Genomic DNA, 21,928 nt, shown 5'->3' with positions numbered 1-21,928 from the left:
TTGGTTGACGGTTTCGCAAACTGTAACTTACTCTGTCGGCACATCTATTTAGTCGCTACTGCCTAAAGGCCGACGACGTACGTTATGAAGTATGAAAAGAGCGATAACTATTTTGTTTAATGCATGACATACATAGTTCCACGTATTAAATATAAAACTTCAATTTGATAACTACAATGGAAAATTCTCCTTCATATCTTCCACAACAAGTGCCTTTGAGTTTGTCTACATTTACTGCACCCACCTCGTAATACCTAAAATGTGTCTCATAGTTTAGGAAATTTCATAAATTTTTGACAGAAAGTTTTGATTATGTCTCCTGTGAAATGAATGAAAGTTCTAGTTTTCTACAAAAAACACTTGCATTCCAAATACACACAGCAGTAATATTACTACCAATGTTGTTGTCAGAATTGTTGAAAAATTCTTTTTTGTGTTTTTTGCATTCCAATCTAGAGGGAACGTATTTGATTTTGGTAAATAATAATAATAATAACCACAACGGTATTTGAGTTTCAATGAATTTCCGCCGTCAAGTATTATTTATTGTTTACGACTCTGGAGAATAAAGGAAACCATATTTTTTCGTATTTCGACAGGCTTTCTTATTAATGCAGTGTTTGTAAAATTAATGTGAAAATGGAGCTTGTGTTTTCATTTTTTGAAAAAACAAAATTGCAAACGCTATCCCAATAAAAAAACGCCACAATGCTTCGAGAATGTTTTATTCATTTCGAGATTGTTTTGTGTTTAAGTTCAGAAATATTATTTGTTTAATTGCAATGGGAAATTGTATCTCATTATACCCTCCACCATAATATGGATTTATTCGTCACCCTATTCGGACACTCTATAACGTATACATACATTCTTAATCAGGATATATGTCTATGTCGATGTAACCATGTCTATCTGTCTGATGAAATCAAGATATAGCTCATCTGACAAAACTGACAGCAATTTATTATTTCGTCTCCTTTATGACTACAAAACGTTGTTCAAGAAATTTTTTAGTATAGGTCCACGTCTTGATATAGCTTCCATAGAACGATACCTCCCGATTTTCTAAACGAAGTAACTGAAATAAGGTAATTAGTGATATGTGGGGCTATACAATTCTCCCCCATAAACTTTTCTGTATAGGTCCACGTTTTGATATAACTACTAGGTTAAATGGTCCACTCAACCCAATAAGCCCTCATGCCAGAAATTGGCTACCCCTGATAGAGTGTGACGGTTTAATGCTGCTGAAAGGTCTGGCAAAGATGAAGATGATGATCATGAATCTAGTTCTCTCGATTACAGTGGAGTAGTTAGGAAACAAGATATTCTTTGGCATAAAGGAGGCCGCATGGTCCGAATGGAGAAAAAGACTCTACGTCTGACGTCGCCAATGGCAAAAAATTGCTGCAATATGCAGCTAGGAGTGCAATCCAAATCATCACGCCAAATAACTGATTCAAAAGGTCGTGCAAATCAGTTTTAAGCATCTTTTAGTCCCTTCAGATAACCAGCGGATCCTTCTGCTTGAGGAGGATCTAAAAAAGGAAGCAAGGTTTGGATAACACTAAGTTAGCCGTCACTATCTTATAAGGCACGGGGAGTCTTATCTTTTTTCTTGTCGACGGGACACAGGATGCTAAGGTTCCAGTTGTCGGGTACACATTTTTCCTGCCCTATGGTGTCGCCTCACGCCGTTCGGACTCGGCGATAAACAGTAGGTCCCATATCATTGAACTAATATGAATCGGAGAGCACCCATTGATGTTAGAGAAGTATCCCTTGTCCCTTCTGGTATGTTTGTGGAACAATTATTATGGTGTCGCCTACGGGTTTGAATAGCTCGGCTGGTAAGCCATCAGCTCCTGATGCCTTATCATACTTCAGGCGGTTTATTGCTGTCCTACCCCATCTTGGCCGGGCGGTATACGCTCAATTCCATTTTCTGGGATTCGTTCTGTTGTATCTTCGTCGTCTGCGCTGTTATTGGATACCTACAGATTGGAAAAAATATTCTTTCCATCTCCTGACCACACTATATGTATCTGTTTTCAAATTACCTTGCTGGTCTCTACTGGAGGATGTGCCTGTACCAAAGCCATCAGTTTGATGCTTCACTCTTGGTAGAATTTTCGCACTTTATTCCGGCTCGTTTTTTCACACTCCTGCTTTTCCATTTCTCACTTTTCCTACGGAAAATACTTTTTCCTCTCTCCTTTTCTTCCGCTACCTTTCCCGAGCACTACGTGTTGCTACTTATTGTAGAGTAGCCGTATATGCCGCATTTTTGTGTTCGCTAGAAGTACGACAGTCTTTGATGGAAGTCTTTGGTATCCAAGTTGTTGTTGGCATGGAGTGGACAATACTTTGCTTTGATTAAGCAATTGGGCCAGTTGAATGGAATATGCTGCGACTATCTGTGTAGAAAATGCAAAATGTAATTTCTGTTCGAAGAAGTAGAAAACCCCTCCGTGATTAAAAAATCGGAGGGTATCGACGAGGTTCATCACGTGCAATTGCTAATCCCGTCCCCTTCTCTGGAAACCTTGGTCTCACTTCGGGTATTCGACCAACAGGTACATGGCGAGCGGCTGCAGTATTGATGACTTCGTCCTCCATGCTACTCAAACATCAGAAGGTTTGAGCAAAATTCTGAACCGGTGATTAGTGAACTCTCTGATTCTAGGCCAATTAGCTTTTCCATGACTGATGATAGTGCGGCTGATAGAGACTGCTTATGGGAGGATGGTCTTCCCCAACAGAAACGATGAGTTGCCAGGTGGCGACATTTGTCAGGCCAGGTGACACGAAGGTTAGTGGTAGTGGCGTGGTAATTGACCTGCAAAACGTAGAGTTATCAATGTGCTCAGTGAGCACTACAACCTTCTGGTCATTTCCGAGGACCGAATACCACAACCCATGATGAGCATTAAAGTCCACCAAGACTAGACCTTTCAAAAGCGGGCTAATGTTGGGTCTATGTATAGGACGGTATGTATACGCTAAGCAACAATACCTCGGCACACATCACTGCTGCCTCTATACATTCCATGTGAGGGACATTAGAGCCAGACTCAAACGAGATAGATCTTCGTAAAAAAGACTGAAGTAATATGAAAGCTAACCCCCATCTGCAGTTCTGGTACAATCCTTCCTCAGCACTTTGTAACCAACGCTTTAAGCTGCAGTTGCTAGTGAGCTTGTTTTTCTGTACCGTCACAACCATGATATTATTTCGACTCATGAAATCCACTATTTGCTCGATCTTTAGCATACGTCCATTGCAATTAAATTGCAAAAATGTTGCATTTTAAGCGAATGGAACATCAGCGTGTGAGGCTGTTGTTGGGGGGATTGCAGAGGATTCTCGTGTTCTGATGAAGACAATTACTCACTGGGGACGTGTTCACGCAGCAACATAGTCCCCTTCGTAGACGAGTCCAGAACAACACCTGAGATGCACCACTATTACCTCTTATCAAAATTTGAGTGAGGTGGACGGGGATTTGGCAAACTGTGCCCATATAAATTGGTCCTAATTTTTCCTCCGTTCCGGCACGGACAAAAAGAATCTGAAGGAGGCATTAAGGGCTATGCTGCTCTCAAAACAGAAAAAACGATACAAATGCAACTTATGCACACTGGAGTGGCAGCCGCTAGGGTGCACGGAGACCACGGGTGTTGTGTGGTTTCGGGTTAACTCGGTATCGAAGAACCCGCTGCCGACCGACCGTTTGTGCTTCAAACGGAAAGACAAAGATAATATACCATTCATTTTCTGGTGGAAGGTTTTAATTAGTTGTTTCAAAATTGGATGTAATTTTCTTTGGGTACTCCCTCCCGACTCCTAGGCGTGCATATTAATATAGATAAGGTATTAACATAGTTTATATTTATGAAGTACTAGCTGAACCCGGTGCGCTTCGCTACCCCTTTAGATTTTTTGAAATCAGAAAGAAGTCAAATTCAAAAATTAAAAGTAAAGTATTTATTGTAATGCCTTAGGATATACAATGTTTTTTGTTTTTCCTTCAGGAGTGTAAACAAACAAATCGGCCGGTCTACCAACACGTGAACATGCAACGTAGAGCTGACCATGAGAAAAGCAAGAACATGCTAAATTTAGGCCGCATACACAAAGAGTCTGTCCTTGGGATTTATTTATAGTCATTGCAAATGCCAATCGTACAGGAAACTGCAATCTTTTAAAATTGAAGGGCGTTTCTGTTGCTATTAGAGGGATTCGAGGTAGAAGTACATCTGAACCTATATACTTCCCAGTAATAATCGTTGCCTCAATTAAATAGTTATGTAGTTTTTTTTACTGTTAACCTTGTACCATTGCAAAGGCGAGGTGGGTCTATGTTTCTTAATAAAATAATAGGAACACCAACTTTTAGCACTAAATTATGTGGTGGAAAGCCTGAAGATCCAACGAACTTAGGAATTCAACTGGATAGTTAACCGCGTCGTCTTCAGTTGCCACAGTATCAATGCATTTGTACGTTCGTGCATTTCCTGAAATTCTATTGACTGAAATTCTTTCAATATAATTTACCAATTTGTTTTGTAGACCAATTCCTGCCACATATTCCAAATTTCATTGAAATTGGGCTTACATAGCGTGTTTGGTGCATCAAATACATGAAATCGGCCGAAAATATATATGGGAGCTATATATAAATCTGAACCGATTTCAATATAATTTGACAAATTTTTTTGTAGATCAATTTCCGCCACATATTTCAAATTTCATTGAAATTGGACAAACATAAGGTGTTTATTGCATAAAATACATGAAATCGGCCAAAAGTATATATTGGAGGTATATCCAAATCTGATCCGATTTCAATATAATTTGGTAAACTAATTTCTAGGATCAATTCCGTCAAAGATTCCAAATTTAGTCAAAACTGAACATACATGGCGTGTTTGGTGTAGAAAATACATGAAATCGGCCGAAAATATATATGGGAGCTATATCCCAATCTGAACCGATTTCAAAATAGTTTGGAACATTTATTTCTGCAATAAATTCCGTCACACATTCCAAATTTCATTGGAATTGGGCATACAAAACGTGTTTTATGCATCAAATGCATTAAATCGGCCGAAAATATATACCCAAATCTGAGCCAATTTCAAATTACTTTGGCAAATTTATTTTTAGACCAAATTCCGTCGCACATACCAAATTTGAAGACTGTATAGATAATCGTTCGTTAGATATCAGCATACAAAGTCTACAGTTTTTGGAGGTACTTCCTATCCTGAGGCTATATCTCCAGATCGGGGCGGAATTTTTAAGATTTATATAGCCAGTGACACTTTCATGCCATGTGGTAATATACTCTGAAAGTTTCAGGAAGATCGGTTCAGCGGTTTTTGAGTCCATAAACTTCAAACAAACAAACGTACAAACATTTTCCTCCGTTATAGATATACTCGTAGATACCGCACAAATTTCATTGAAATAAATATGGGAGCTATAGCCAAATCAACACCGATTTCAATACTTATTTCTACACCAAATTTAGTTACACATTGGACATACATAGCGTGTTTGGGGCATCAAATACATGAAATCGGCCGAAAATATATATAGGAGCTATATCCAAATCTGAACCGATTTCAATATAATTTTGCATACTCATTTCTAAAACAAATTTAGTTACACGTTCCAAATTTCATTGAAATTGGACATATATAGTGGGTTGGGTGCATCAAATACATGAAATCGGCAAAAAATATATATAGGAGCTATATCCAAATCTGAACCGATTTCAATATAATTTTGCATACTCATTTCTAAAACAAATTTAGTTACACGTTCCAAATTTCATTGAAATTGGACATATATAGTGGGTTGGGTGCATCAAATACATGAAATCGGCCGAAAATATATATAGGAGCTATATCCAAATCTGAACCGATTTCAATATAATTTTGCATACTCATTTCTAAAACAAATTTAGTTACACGTTCCAAATTTCATTGAAATTGGACATATATAGTGGGTTGGGTGCATCAAATACATGAAATCGGCAAAAAATATATATAGGAGCTATATCCAAATCTGAACCGATTTCAAGATAATTTGGCATGCTCATTTCTGCAAAAAATGTGGTCACACATTCCAAATTTCATTGAAATTGGACATACATAGTGGGTTGGGTGCATCAAATACATGAAATCGGCCGAAAATATATATAGGAGCTATATCCAAATCTGAACCGATTTCAATATAATTCGGCGTACTCATTTCTACAACAAATTTAGTCACACATTCCTAATTTCATTGAAATTGGACATACATAGTGGGTTGGGCGCATCAAATACATGAAATCGGCCGAAAATATATATAGGAGCTATATCCAAATCTGAACCGATTTCAATATAATTCGGCGTACTCATTTCTACAACAAATTTAGTCACACATTCCTAATTTCATTGAAATTGGACATACATAGTGGGTTGGGTGCATCAAATACATGAAATCGGCCGAAAATATATATAGGAGCTATATCCAAATCTGAACCGATTTCAACATAATTTGCAACAAATTTAGTCACACAACAAATTTAGTCACACATTCCAAATTTCATTGAAATCGGACATATGTAGCGTGTTTGGTATATCAAATACTTGAAATCGGACGAAAATATATATGGGATATATATCCAAATCTGAACCGATTTCGATATAGTTTGGCACATTTTGTTATAAGCCACGTTCCGTCACGCATTCCAAATTTCATGGAAATCGGACATATATAGCGTGTTTGGAACATCAAATACTGGAAATCGGACGAATATATATATGGGAGCTATATCCAAATCTGGACCGATTTCGATATATTTTGGCACATTTATTTTTAGGCTAAAATCCATCACACATTTCAAATTTGGAGTCTGTATCTATAACCGGTCTATAGATATTTGCATACAAAGTTTAATTTTTTGGAGGTACCTCCGATTCTGATGCTATATCTCCGGATCAGAGCGGAATTTCGAAACTTTTTATAGCCTATGTTACTTTCAGGCAATGTAGTAATATACCCTGAAAATTTCAGCAAGATCGGTTTAGCGGTTTTTGAGTCTATAAATTTCAAACAAACAAACAAACAAACATACAAACATTTTTCGTAATGTCACATTGAACATAGGCACCATGGTACCAAAGTAAAATTTTTGCTTTCGGGAAAAAATATGTTCAATGTGTTTAAACCAGCTTCGCCCAAGAATTTCCATCAATGTTTTAGTATGTGTGTATGTATGGGTGAAGAAAACAACAACCACATGATGTTTATTGTTCGTTTTCTTTCACTTACACTGTAAGTGAGAGAGCGAAGCAAATGCAAAAACAACTCAAGCCCGTAACTGGTTTAAACGCATCATCTATTATATTACTATTTTTTCTATATTATTTTTCTATATTCCATATTATTTTTCTATATTCTATAAGTGAAGTTTTATGGAAACATTTATTTTATGGCATTGTTTTAGATGACGGCTTTTTTAATGTAAAGATGCTCTCTTGTACAAATTTATTTTTTATATTTCCAATACCGAAATCTATTGAAATAAAAATGTTCATAGAAATTTTCTTTAAAAAGAAATGTTGAAGAAAATTACAACAAGAAATAATCTTTACATTTCCTTTGCTTTCAATTAAAAAGAATGTAGCTCTATGCGGAAGAAGAAAGAAAGAAGGAGTAGAAACACGATGATTTCCCTTAAAAGAAATTCCCTCACGTTTAGCTATTGAATAGCACAAAATGTACAATAAACGTCACAAAACCTAAACTTCACCTTGGCATCTTTATTCACCATAACAAATGGTGGCTACACACCGAACACCAAAATAGACGCGACTTGTGCCAAGAAATGCAATGTGAAACGTAACATAATTGATTACGTGCTGAATGATCCCATGGGATTTATTATGCATGAGTGTTTGTGCAGAGTAGCAACAACAACAATACCACTGGGGATTGGAGGAAGAAAAAATGAAGTTCATTCTTGATAGCCAGGAAGTATTTTAGCTGTGTCTAGCTAGGTATCTGCTTTTGGTTTAAGAAAAGTATTTGCAAATGAAAATAAAAAACGCAAGAATTTTAGTAAGAAATCGGGAATAGAAATCCTGGAAAAATCAAAAGACAGACTAAAAAAGGATTTGTGAGAAAATTCCCCAATGAATCCTAATATTTTTTACAAGAACACATGGATAAATATTTTCCTTAACAAAGCGCTAGAAAATGGCAAACGGAAGAGAAATTTAAGCCTAACCAAGAACCTTCTTCTAGTAAAAATTTGCCTTATTCACATTATAAATTGTCTTTCCAAGAAAGAAACAACGTTCATTGAAACAAACAATGAAAATGTTGAAATAGAGGGTGCCATAATATGTGCGGCAATCTTGCCGTTCTCAGATGAGCTAAAGCTAAACCTTACCTTGGAATCGTTATTTTACGCTGAACTCTTTGATATGTAGAGGATGTTTGATGTTTGCAAAAATAGTTTTTGTTAATAGAGTGTTGAATGGAGATTACGAATTCTTCATACAGAAGATACAGTTTGAGCACTGGCGTATGTACTTCCAAAATACAAGACCGTTATTACTGTCATACAGAACATACGGAGAATAAGAAAAAATCATCATAAGAACCCCTAAAGGTAATGCAGTGAGCTATAGCTGTTAGGAGACAGGTGTTTGGTTGTGGGGTTTTTGTTAGCCGGATGCTAGAGCAGCTGGTTTCCAGTTTCGGTGAACGATAAGCAATAAAAGCTAAATTATTCTACGTCAATCTTATATGCGACCGAGCCCATGCCAAAAAAAAAAATACCCAGACAACGATATACCGTTGCCGTGTCATTGTCATTATTTTTTTTTAAATTAATGACAACACTAGCATTTAATATGTACACTTGGCAAATTGAGCATCTTAAATGAAAGATTTGAAAAGATGAAAGATTTTTTGGTAGTTAGCAACATTAGACATCTCGATAAGCAAAATGTCCCATAGTTACCAAACCAAAAATAGACACCAAAACAAAAAACGCAAAATATAATAAAGTCATAGAGAAGATAAGCAAACATCAACTCGGATGATAAAGGGTGTTTTTTTAAGCCCCATAGAACTTGAAATTGTAAAAAATAACACAAAAAATCAAATTGTAATCAAATTTTTTTTTATTCGAAAGATCAATACGTGACATTAACATTCGAAAATGATTTCGGGCATATGGGCACCGCGGCTGTTCTTGACGAAGTGCATTCTGGACGTCCAATTTTTTGCCACTTTTTCGAGCACTGCTGGCCGTATGTCACGAATAACACGAACAATGCTGGGCTCCAAGGCATCAATTGTTGCTGGTTTATCAGCATAAACCAGTGACTTCACGTAGCCCCACAGGAAATAATCGAGAGGTGTCAAATCGCACGACCTTGGAGGCCAATTGACAGGTCCACTTCTCGAAATCAACTTATCGCCAAATTTTGATTTCAATAAGTCGATGGTTGCGTTCGCCGTATGGCACGTAGTGCCATCCTGTTGAAACCACATCTCCTCCAGATGAATGCCATCCATATTTTCAAACAAAAAATCATTGATCATGGTGCGGTAACGATCTCCATTGACCGTAACGCGAACTCCGGCCTCATTTTTGAAGAAATAAGGTCCGATGATGCCACCAGCGTGAAAACCGCACCATACGGTGCATTTTTCTGGATGTAATGGAGCCTGTAGGGTCTCTTGTGGATTGGTCTCACTCCATATGCGGCAATTTTGCTTATTAACAAACCCGTTAAGCCAAAAATGCGCCTCATCGCTGAACACAATTTTGCGATAAAACTACGGGTCATTTGCCAACTGCTCTAGAGCGAATCGACGACTGATTTTCAAAGTTAATTTGGATAATTTCGTAGCGTTGTTCAAGCGTGAGTCTATTCATGATGATTTGTCAGAGTATACTGAAACAAATAAAAAAAAAGTTTCATCAAAATTTAATTTTTTGTGTTACTTTTTACAATTTAAAGTTCTATCTAAAGTTCTATCTTAAAAAAACACCATATATATATATATATAATGTAACAAATGGTCATCAAGAATCTTAAAACTCAACAGAAAATCGCTATATATTCCACCCAAGTTACACACTTGCATAATCGTGAAAAATAAAATCGGTTGGTACCGTTATATGGGGTCTATACTACGGCGTTGCACGTTTGAGAGCTGCTCTAAATTTGTGTACCATTAGAACAGTGGAACTTCGTGATACTTTTTAGTAATACCCTTTTAAAAAGGAGTAACTGTAACAAGAAAGAGGGGGTTATAGTCGAGCAGGGCCGACCATGTGATACCCTACTCCAATACACCTGGGCCATAATTTCCAAGCAATTAATTTTATATGATTGCGACATATTTTAGCCGTCCGGTCATACATGCATAAGTTGATATACTTGGTAACATACCAGGTATTATTTTCCGTATTTTATAATGACCAATCGGGACTTTTTCGCTACATATTATTAACACAAGTTAGAAAGTATCAGTCAGTTGTGCCGATGGAGGTGTACCCTCAGCCTCGGACACAAAGAAAATAAGCAAACTCAATGCTTATAACGTATCTATGTTTTTTTTAATGTTGGGCCAATCTCCCAAGAAGAATGAACTTTGACCAAAAAAATTGTACCGTTGTAACAAGGGCCACAAACAGAAAACAAGAATGCAAAAAAATTTAAACAATCCGAGACAAGTCCTTAAACCGCACCCTTTCCAAAATTTGTGTGGTAGGCACCCGAAGGTGATCTCCGATGTAGTCCATATTCGGACGTAATCCAAGTCTCCAAGAAATAATACGATGTACAGATTTAAGACCAAACCGGTTTCTCCCTTCAAGGGTTATCTTAGGCACTAGTCAGTTTAGTTGGCGTCGTCTCAGGATGTATGGACTTGCCCCAAAAAAATGCACCGTCGTAGAAGGCGAACATGTTTCATACAAATTCAAAACGGTTCGAGAAGAGCTGTTAAACTATACGTTTCCCAAAGAAGTGGGTCGATATAGTCCATATTCGAACCTGATATATGCATGGAAGTAATATATCCACATCCCTAGTTTGGAACAATTCGGTTAGTCCCTTCTTGAACTATCGTGCTAATAAATGGGGGTAGACCGATATGGTCCATCTTCGAACTTAAACCAAGTTTGGACAAAATTTACGAGACGTAAAATTTTAATCAAATGGGTTGATTCCTCGAGAGTTATCGTGCGCCCCAGCCAGATAGACGGACGTACATTGATAAATCGACTCCAAATTGTCTGACATGGTTTTCGTCCAAACATACTTGGGGTCTAAAATCATTATTTCGATAATCACGTTGGCCGAGTGTAAGAGTGTAAATAAATAGTAAAAGAATTTTAGAAATAGTTTTCGGTGATTCTTATCGAATCGGTCAATGAATCACAAAAATATCACAAAAACTTCAAGACCCCGTACAGCATTGTAATTTGTAACAATTTAAAAACCTGGGAATCCTTCTTTCATGACTTGGAAACTTTTCTATCATGATGGCGACATTTTGTAACTTGGAATGTAAATGCACTTCTATGCAAGAAAATCACAAAAATAAAATAACCACAAAAATTTAATTTGTATATTTTTCCCACAAAAGTTCACCCGCTAAGAACTATTAGCTCATTATCCAAAATTATTGGCATCTTCCTTTTGGCATCTTACCTTGTGTAAAAATTTAAAAGTTTTAAACTATAGCTGCGAACTCTGGTTAAAATTTTTTCAGAAAACGTTTCGAATTCGGACAGAATTTCTGAACAAATGTCTGATTCTGATGACGAATTCGGAAGTAAATTCTTGGATAATTCGGAGAAAAAAATATATTTTCTAACGGAAATCGGTCCGAATTCGAGAGACAATTCTGATGTGAAACCGACCTCCATACCAAATTTCGTGACGGTCGGTCAATAATTGCGGCCTGGAGTTTGATTATAATTTATAATAGACGGACACACATCGCTTTATCTCGTCGAGATATGCAAAATGGTATATAATATTGGGGATGTACGACGAATATTTCGTGGTGTTACATGCATTTTTAGCAAAACAAACTTATAAAAAGTGTAAATTTAACCTCATGTTATTTATTATAATTTTTGAGACGTCGGATTAGAAATATTATAGCTTGTTAGCTTAAAAAGGTAACAAGACAAATCAGGCTACTACTATGTGTGATTTTTTAGTCGTGGTTTATTAACCATATTCTGACACCACAGGTTGATAGAGGACCAAAAATAAGAAGACACGTGTCCCGGCGTTTTTCGCTATCACTTCAACTTTCACGTTTATGGGCCAAAGGTTAATCCAATTCAGCAAATGTTTCGAAGGTAGAATAGAGTACCAATCTCTAGAGATACGTTTTCCATTTATTTAAAATTTATTAAAGTCTCAATTCAATACGTCCTTGTGGCACTTCTTTTTATATAATGTTATATAGTTTTTATATAGTTTTTAATACAGAAATCACAAAGGATTTTCAATTCACCAACTGACACAATTGCTTCGTAAATGAATTTTAATCAAAGTATTATCAATTTATTATAACTTGCTTCGTACTGCACGATATCCAAGTACATTATCAGCAAATAAAAATGCCATAATAGACAAAGGAAAATAAGTGGTAATAAAACAATCAGTATTGCTCCCCTTCTCTCAAGTAGCAGGATATCCACAATACATGAGCAAAAATGAAAAACGCTTCCTGAAGCACATTCCCTGTGGGTTCAGACAAAAGCTGCTGCGGACACAGTGCCAAACAAAAGAGGAAGCTGTCAAGGGCGCATTTATTATAAATACCACAAAATTTATGAAATGCATAAATTGCATTTTACTTATACTTCTTCTTCGTCTTCTTGTCCTGCATCACCACTTTATTGTGTGTGTCTTAGTTTTTATCGCTGTTTTCGATTCCACTTCTAAACGCTGTTATTTCGAGGGAAATAACACTCCATAGCAGGAGCTTTTATGCTTCAACCGTCATCTTCATTGCCATCGCATTATAGCAACTTAATTTTCTGCTAGATTGACCATCAGCGTCATCACCATCATCATTGTCAGCACAAGGAGCATTTGAAGAGCTTGGTAGTGGAAGGTGGTGGTATGGGGCAACGAATTTCGTGACAGGGAGTGAACAAAAAATGGAAAAACTATAAACTATTAAAGTGTCACTTTGATTGTATTCACGAGGCGAGCACTGCTCGTTTTAAGTGCTGTTCCAAAATTGAATTTACAAAAACTGTTCGTTCACAACTAAAAGAAAAACTGAACGAAAAAAGAAAACTGAAAATCTTACTGAAAAAAAATTTTGCAAGGAAACACTCGGTTTTCAACATTTTTCGTTGATCATTTCTATAAACCATTTGCGTGATATTGAGATTTGTGAAATCAAAAAATAAAAATAAACTGTTCAAAAAAATCGAAGAAAAAAACAGATGAAATACAAATACAATGAAGGTGGTGTCGCTACCGGAACTCAACATTGAAAAGACGTTGACAACAAAACCGTTATCATAATCCAAGAAAATCTAAATTGCAGAGAGATGTCCTTTGCTACAAGGTTGAAATTTGTATTTTTGATTTTAAAGCCGTCTTCAAAATGAATAAAAATAAACTCTTACAACCCTCAAAGGACCATTTTAATGATAACGGTAGTGCGCATTTGCTCAAAGGCTATTGAATATTCAAAACTACAAATTGTAAAGGAATGAAGTAATATTATTTAAAAAAAGTTACAATATAGTAAATAGGTTTTAACAACTTTAAAAAAAGTAATTATTCTTAAAGAAAAGTGTTGAAGCTATACGGATTAGAGAACCCATAAACAAACAAACAAAGACAAGAAAAATAAAGAACAATGGGTTTCTTAAAACAAGGAATTTGACCTTTAAGGAAACGAAAGCAATAGGAATGTAACTCTTTCTAAACTTAAGTGACAAGGCAAGTTGCTGTTGGCAAAATAGCAACAGCAAAGCTTTGATCAACAACAACGACGGCAGCATTGGAAAGTTTCTGTCTGCTTACAGAAGATGTAGTAGAAAAGAGTTGAACTTATCTATACCTATGAAAGAGTTGAGTAATTTTGACCCACAGTCTCACTGACTGACTGATTGATAACACTGTGCAACAAAATTCATTTTTTTTACAAAATGATGGGAAAACCCGATTAGATTATGAAAGTAGAGCTAAAAATATGAGACACGTGTATCGGCGTTTTTTAAGTTTACATCAGAAAGTAACCAAAGTCGGGGCAAGTTCCGCCCATTTCTAGTTTTTTGTCGAAATATTCGAGTTAAGATATCATTGAATCCTTGTATTTTAGGTATATAGCCTCTTTGGCAATTGTACAGAGGAGGATGTGGGGGATATTTTTGCTAAAAATTTTAATCCTCATGCGGTTCACTAAAGGGGTCTTTTTGGTCCTTTTTCGAACATCTTTCAAAAACTCTTTTAAAGTGTCATAATATCAAATCCAAATAGTCTACAAAATTATTCATCATAAAAGTTTATTATAGGTCTCAGAATACACCAAATCTGTAAATTAATCTAATTTCTAAAATCTCTAGAATCTCTAAAAATGAAAAACACGTTTTAGGGTTAAAGTCGGACTTCATCTGAGTTTATTAAAAATTATCCCTCAAAACATAATTTCAGAGAGATGATGTCAAGGGCAAAAATATTCTTCGCTAAATTTCACTATGGGTCACTAAAGAAATGAAATGTCTATTTACATTACATATCATGAAAATATCAGTATCAATTTTGCTGAATAAAAAACATGAAAATATTTCCTATTTTTTATGATTTTTGTTCCTTCTTTTTTCAAGTTGATACATGAAAGTAATATAAAACTTGATTTTAAGTGAAAAGTGTTAAAAGGAGATAATTTCTACACAAAATTCCACTTTGAGTTTCAGAATAAACCATATATCTAGATATACTACTATTTTCTTAAGAAAATTAAATTACAAATTTTAACATTTTAGAATGAAATCATTTGTTTTAATTTTGGACTCTTAATTTTACATAATTCCATAGTGGATCAAAATCTAACAAAATCCTTCACTTTTTGGGGGTATTATTAAAGAGAGAAATATTCTAAATCAAATTTCACTATGAGTCTCTGAATAAAAGAAATCTGTAACATTCTTAGCAGTCCTTGTTTTTGATATAGGGTTTGGGTAATATTTTACAATTTTTATAAAGATTGTCGTTGTGTTTTGACGCTATGAATAACTTATTGATGTTTTTTCGTTATAAATAGACAGCGGAATCGTATGCAAATGCATATATGGTTAGGATGGTCGTAGAGAAAATCGGATTAGACAGAAACCCGTTTTATCACAAAATAAAACGAATTAGGCCCAGAAATTTTTGCATATCGTGCATATTTTGACATATTTTTACATATCTGCATAAAATGAGCATATGCAAAACCATATGCAAAAATATATTCAAGGATTTGTGGTCTAAATATCCCACCGAAATGGCTGAAATTTGGTATTAAGTCTTCGTTAGGGGTATGCAACTTTACAGCTGAGATCTGTCCGCATGGGTCCACGTCTTCATATAGCCCCCATAGAACGGTACCTCCCGATTTCCGATACTTTGAAGGTTGTGGCCTAAACATAACACATTTTGTATAAAGTCTTCGTTGGGAGTATAAAACTTTCCATATGAAATGTGTCAGTATAGGTCCACGCCTTCATATAGCCCCATAGAACGGTACCTCCCGATTTTCGGTATTTTGAAGGTTGTAGCCTCAATATCCCACCGAAATGACTGAAATTTGGTATTTAGTCTTCGTTGGGGTATAAAACTTTCCACCTGAAATTGCTCGGTATAGTTCACGTCTTCATATAGCCCCCATAGAACGGTACCTCCGGATTTCTGGTATTTTGAAGGTTGTGGCCTCAATATCCCTCCGAAATGGCTGAAATTTGGTCTTCATTGTGGTATAAAACTTCCCACCTAAAATTTGTCGGTTTAGGTTCAGGCCTTCGTATAGCCCCCATAGAACGATACATCCCGATTTTCGGTATTTTGAAGGTTGAAAAGAATTTTAAACAGAAAAATTTTACATACAAACATTTTTGTATCCATTATTGAAATATTTGTTGAATAAGAAAATATGTAAAATGCATAAATTTTGCATATGCATAAATTTATGCATTTTGTATAATTTTGCATATGTCATATGTTTCGATTGCACTTTAATCAGAAGCCAAAAATATGCCCAGTCCCAAAAGTTGACATGAATCGGACCAAAAATAGGGGTTATTTAAAATTCCGCTGTCTAGTTATGAATTCGTAAGGAGATGTTGTGCTGTTGGAGTGTAGGATTGAGGTAGTATTTGAAATTCGTACTTATGAGAACGAACAAACTAAATGGTACTTTATTTAGTACAATTTAGATTTGTGTGAACTGATTGCAATTTGGAATTGTGATTACTGTTGGAGTTAGAGTACGAAAAGTACTAAATGGCACTTTATTTGGAATTGAGATTACCGTTGGAGTCACAGTTTATACAGTTGGCCATTCAGCCCAAACTAGTTAGCCCTGACTATTTAGTTTGCTGTCAAATAGATAAAATACAAAGGAAATCAAATCACAATAATGAACAATATATTATGTTTGTTGTCAAATGTTGTTAACAGAACTCTGAATGGCCAACTGTATAAACTGTGGTTGGAGTATAGGAGGAAGCAGTTTTGGAAGCTCGTATTTATGGATACGCAAAAGTTCTAATTGGTACTAAATTTGGTACAATGAGAATTTCGGTGAACGGATAAAGCTGGAATCCCGAAATTTGGAATTTAAATTACTGTTGGAGTGTAGGATTAATGTAGTTTTGGAAATTCATATTTATGGGTATGAACAGTACTAACTGGTAGAGAAGTTGGTAAAATTTGGATTTGGGTGAACACATAGAGTTGGAATCCTAAAATTAGGAATAGAGATTACTGTTGGAGTGTGGTAAATGGTACTAAATTTGCTACAGTTTGGATTTGTGTGTAAAGATAGAGCTTGAATCCTGGAATTTGAAATTAATATTACTATTGCAGTGTAGGACTGAGGTAGTTCTAGAAATTCGTACTTATGGGTACGAAGTGTACTAAATGGTACTAAATTAGGTACAACTTGGATTTGGGCGAATGAATAGAGCTGGAATCCTAAAATTGGGAATAGAGATTACTATATTACTATGTATATACACTTTCATACCGGCAAAATGTGCCTCATTGAAATAAAAGTTTAAGACCCCAAGTATGTTTGGACGAAATGTGTTTCAGACAATTTGGAGTCGATTTAGCAATGTCCGTCCGTCTGTCTGTCTGGCTGGTGCGCACGATAACTCTCGAACGGATGAACGGATTTGGTTCAAAATTTGGCTTTCGCAATATGTTGACCAAACTTCCGGTACCTCCCCCACAAAAGTTCGAAAATGTTCGGAAAATGTTTGCGCACGATAACTCTTGAAGGGAGTAACCGATTTGGTTTATACTTTGCACATCGTGAAATTTCTACCAACTTAGATGAGTTTCCAATATGGACTCAATCCGTCCAAGCCTTCGGGTACCTCCCACAAAAAATTTCGGAAAAGTTCGGTTTAGGACCTGCTCTCGAATCGCTTTGATTTTTGCTGTAGCAACTTGTATTCACGGCCCCCATACGGCGGTAAAAGATTCATCAGGGACAAAACCATACTTCCTGAGAAAACAGCCTGAAAGGTTCAAAAACCCCCTAAGACACCGTGTGTAATGTTTGGAGCGCAAGATAACTCTCGAACGGATCTGCCGATTCGATCCAAAATTTGGCCTTCATAATATTTTGTCCAAACTAAGTTTAAGTTTGAAGATAAGCCATATCAGTCCAGTCCTTCAGGTACCTTCCCCACAAAAGCTCAAAAATGTTCGGAAAAATTGTGCTCTCGATAACTCTTGATGGGAATGACCGATTTGGTCCATATTATACACATCATATTATATCTACCAGATATAGATCAGGTTTGAAAACGGACTATTTTTTCAATTCCTTCGGATAGCTCCCACACAAAATTTCGGATAAGTTCACTTTAAGACCTACTCTTGACTAACTTTGATTTCTGTTGAAGCAACTTGCAATCACTAAATCAATTACAATGGTAAAAGCTTTTTTTTAGTGACAAGTCCATATTTCTTGGAAAAACAGCCCGAAAGTTGTAAAAACCCCCTATGGCACCATATGTATTAGCTGGAGAGCACAATAACTCTCGAACTTATAAACCGATTTGGTCCAAAATTTAGCCTTCGTCATATTTTGTCCAAACTTAAAATGGCCCATATTGGTCTTTACATTAGGATACATCTCCCACAAAAGTTCATAATTTGTGTCCAAATGCAGCTTAGGGTCTGTTCGGAGATCCTTTGGAAATGTATACCCATGATGTTCTTTATGGTCCTGTTTACAGCCATATTATGTCTTCCGTGGACAAGTTCATGCTTCTGGTCCAACAGTTGTACGATAACCCACTGAAATGACTAGTTGGCGCGATATCTATCGAAAAGATATGACTCTCAAAATTAAATTCACTTCCGCAATGCACTATGTCGGTCCATTCCCTCCTCCGCAAAACTTTTGAACTTCAATCCTAATCCACATTTTTGTCGGTAAGTTCAAATGTCCAAAATGTGCCACAAAATTCTGAAAAGACCCTAAATACATTCGATCTGTCCATAAATGAAAGTTCCAATTCACATAGGCTGATGTTATATCTCTGTCGGCAAAGTCGACGGATACTTTTTTTTTAATTGTTTTTATTAATAAAGATACGAAATTCGTTTTGAAGAAAACTGAATGCAATGACGGGCTCATATTATTTTATTTGTTTCATATTTGCATATTTTGCATATGCACAAAATATGCAAAAATTATGCAAAATATGCAACTAATTTTTTGACGAAAATCGTCAAATTAAATTTGGAAAATCTTAAAAAAGTATTCTAAATGAAGTTTATTGCCGTTAAACGTCGATTTCTTAGCAGATTATTATGTTATTAAGTATTATACCGACACAGCAATAAATCTGGACTAAAAGACTTAAATATACATAGATAAAACACAAATATTGTCAATTATTTCATATTCCATTTCAAAAAAAAGAATGAATCTTTTTTCGCGCTACATCAAAGATTTTTGGTATATAGGTTAAGAAAAAATTCCCCTGTTGCGGACAAAAGTTATCGCGGTTATATTTCGGCTTTTAAGAAAAAAATATTATAAAGAGGCAAATTATTTTATTGGGCACAATTGTTACTATAAACTTCCCTCGAAGTGACTTCAGCGGGTAGATTGCGTAATACATGTAAAAGGTTAATCAGTGTATCAAAACTTCACGGCTTATCAAATGAGACTAAAATCATACAAACTTTATTTATTTATGTAAGTTTTAACGTTAATACAATTATTATATACATAACTAAAACGTTCACGAGGAACATGGGGCATTAACAAAATCTCTCCATCTATCTCTATCTCTTGCTAGCATCTTTATTTGATTCCATGAAAGTTGGACTGCTTCATATTCTTGCCTCACACAGCGTATCCATGTATTCTGAGGGCGCCCTTGGCTGCGGTACCCTTGGGGATTCCATTCGAATGACGATCTCGCTATTTCTGATGGGGGTCGTCTAAGTGTATGACCGATCCATGTCCACTTTCTCTTACGTATTTCGGTGCGTAATGGGCTGCAGTTCGCCATAAGGATTCGTTTGATATCCAGTTGGGCCAGTAAATGTGTAATATTTGTCTGAGGCAGCGGTTCACAAAAGATTGTAACTTTTGTTGAGTTGCTTTTGTAAAGATCCATGTTGTACATCCGTAAAGTAAGACAGACTTGACGCTGCTGTTGAATATTTTGAGTTTTGTTTTCTTGGATATGGTATTGGATCTCCATATTTTATATAATATCATAAAAGCTGATCGCGCCTTATTGATACGATCGTTTATATCTTTCGCTGAGCCGTCATCTTTAGATATTGTGCATCCAAGGTAATTGAACGACGTTACATATTCAATAGTTGTTCCATTGATTGTCATTGGCCTTGCGATTTCTGAATAGATACGCATTAGTTTAGTCTTGGTGAAATTTATTCGTAATCCAAACTTATTTGCGTTTTCGGATAATTTCATAAGTTTTGCTTCCATCGCGGAGAATTTGTGTGTCAATAGACAGATGTCATCAGCGTAATCAATATCAGGAAGGAAATTGTTTAAGTTCCATCGTATACCATCAGGAACTTGTGAGTTAGTTTCTTCTATTACCCAGTCCAAGAGTATTATGAATAGCGTGGGTGATAATACACATCCTTGTCTCAGTCCAGCTGAGGTATTAAAGGGTTTGCTCTCCTTACCATTAAAGCGGGCTCCATTGTACAGTTCTTGTATTAGGGCGACTATTTTTTCTGGAATGCCTTTATTTATTAGGGTTAACTAGATAGCCTCACGAGAAACAGTGTCGAATGCGCGTTCGAAATCGATAAAGAGCATATAAAGGGGGAGTTGTACTCTATTGATTGTTCAATTATAATTCGCAAGGTATTTATATGATCTACGCACGATCGTCCAGGCCTAAACCCCGCTTGCTCTTTACGTAGCGTCTCATCAATCATAGGTTGGATTCTTTGTAGAATTAGAGTAGCCATAATTTTTCCGATGGAATTCAGCAATTGTTGCATAGTGTTAAATCACCTTTTTTGGGGATAGTGATAACGGTGCCTTCTTTCCAGTCATTTGGAATGTTGTTGTTGATCCAAGCATTTTGAAAAAGTGATGTAAGATATTCCGCTATTGCATTGGATCTATATTTTAAAAGTTCTGCCGTAATAGTATCTGGGCCAGCCGACTTACAATTTTTCATATTGTCCAATATAGATATAATTTCCGTTGTTGTTGGAGGATCACTTGAAATGGCTCTTCTCGGGTTGCGTCTGGTAATCAGTATATCAGTTTCAGCTACGACCCTTTTGGTTGTCTGAGACTATGATGTAAAGTAATCACACCACCGGACTAGTTGTTCATCGGTAGTCGAAAGATCTGAACCATCATTGTCCTTTAAGACTGCCGTACCTCTAATATTATTACCGCATAGGTGCTTCATGGCAGCATACACGCCTCTTAGATTGTCAGTATTTGATGCTTGGATCGGCTTCATTTGCTATTTCATTTAGGTATCTTTCACGGTCAGAACGGATCATAGATGTCACTTTGCGGGCTGATTGACGGTATGATATACGTGTTTTGGTAGCTGGATATTTAGATCGAAAGATGGCGTTGTCCCACCGATAAAAATCGATGGAGTGCGCAGAAGTCTCCATTATTGTTTCGCACGTTGCCAAGGCCGTGTTTTCCCATGACCGATTGCAGATTCTCGTTGTCTGTTCCTACTTTTGCATTGAAATCGTCCATGCAAATTTTTATATCACCGGTAGGCAGGGAGTTCGTAATTGCATTGAGTTCATTGTAGAAGTCATCTTTAATATCATTTTCATCCGGTTCTGTCGGGGTGTAGCACTGTACGATGTATATGTTTCTGAATTTGCATTTAAATCTTGCTGTGATGATTCTATCTGATACCGCTTTGTATTCAATCAGTGCCCTCCGAGCTTCAGGAGAAATAATTAAACCTACGCCTCTTATTTTGTGCTTTGTGTTGCAAGAATAAATAAAGGAGTATCCGTTGAGAAGTTTTACTGGTTCTGTTGTTGGTTCGGAGAGAGTTCTTACGTTCCAGGTGCCAATCATAAACCTTTCCTTAAAGCCAAAAGTCGTCATCATTGGGTTGTTGTTGTTTGAATCTGAATTTGTTAATGTTTCTGA

Source organism: Musca autumnalis, unplaced genomic scaffold, assembly GCF_047663935.1.
Source record: "Musca autumnalis isolate F117 unplaced genomic scaffold, ASM4766393v1 scaffold_1, whole genome shotgun sequence".
Taxonomy (NCBI): Eukaryota; Metazoa; Arthropoda; class Insecta; order Diptera; family Muscidae; genus Musca; species Musca autumnalis.
The sequence above is the reverse complement of the archived record's forward strand: the minus strand, read 5'-3'. Positions refer to the sequence as shown.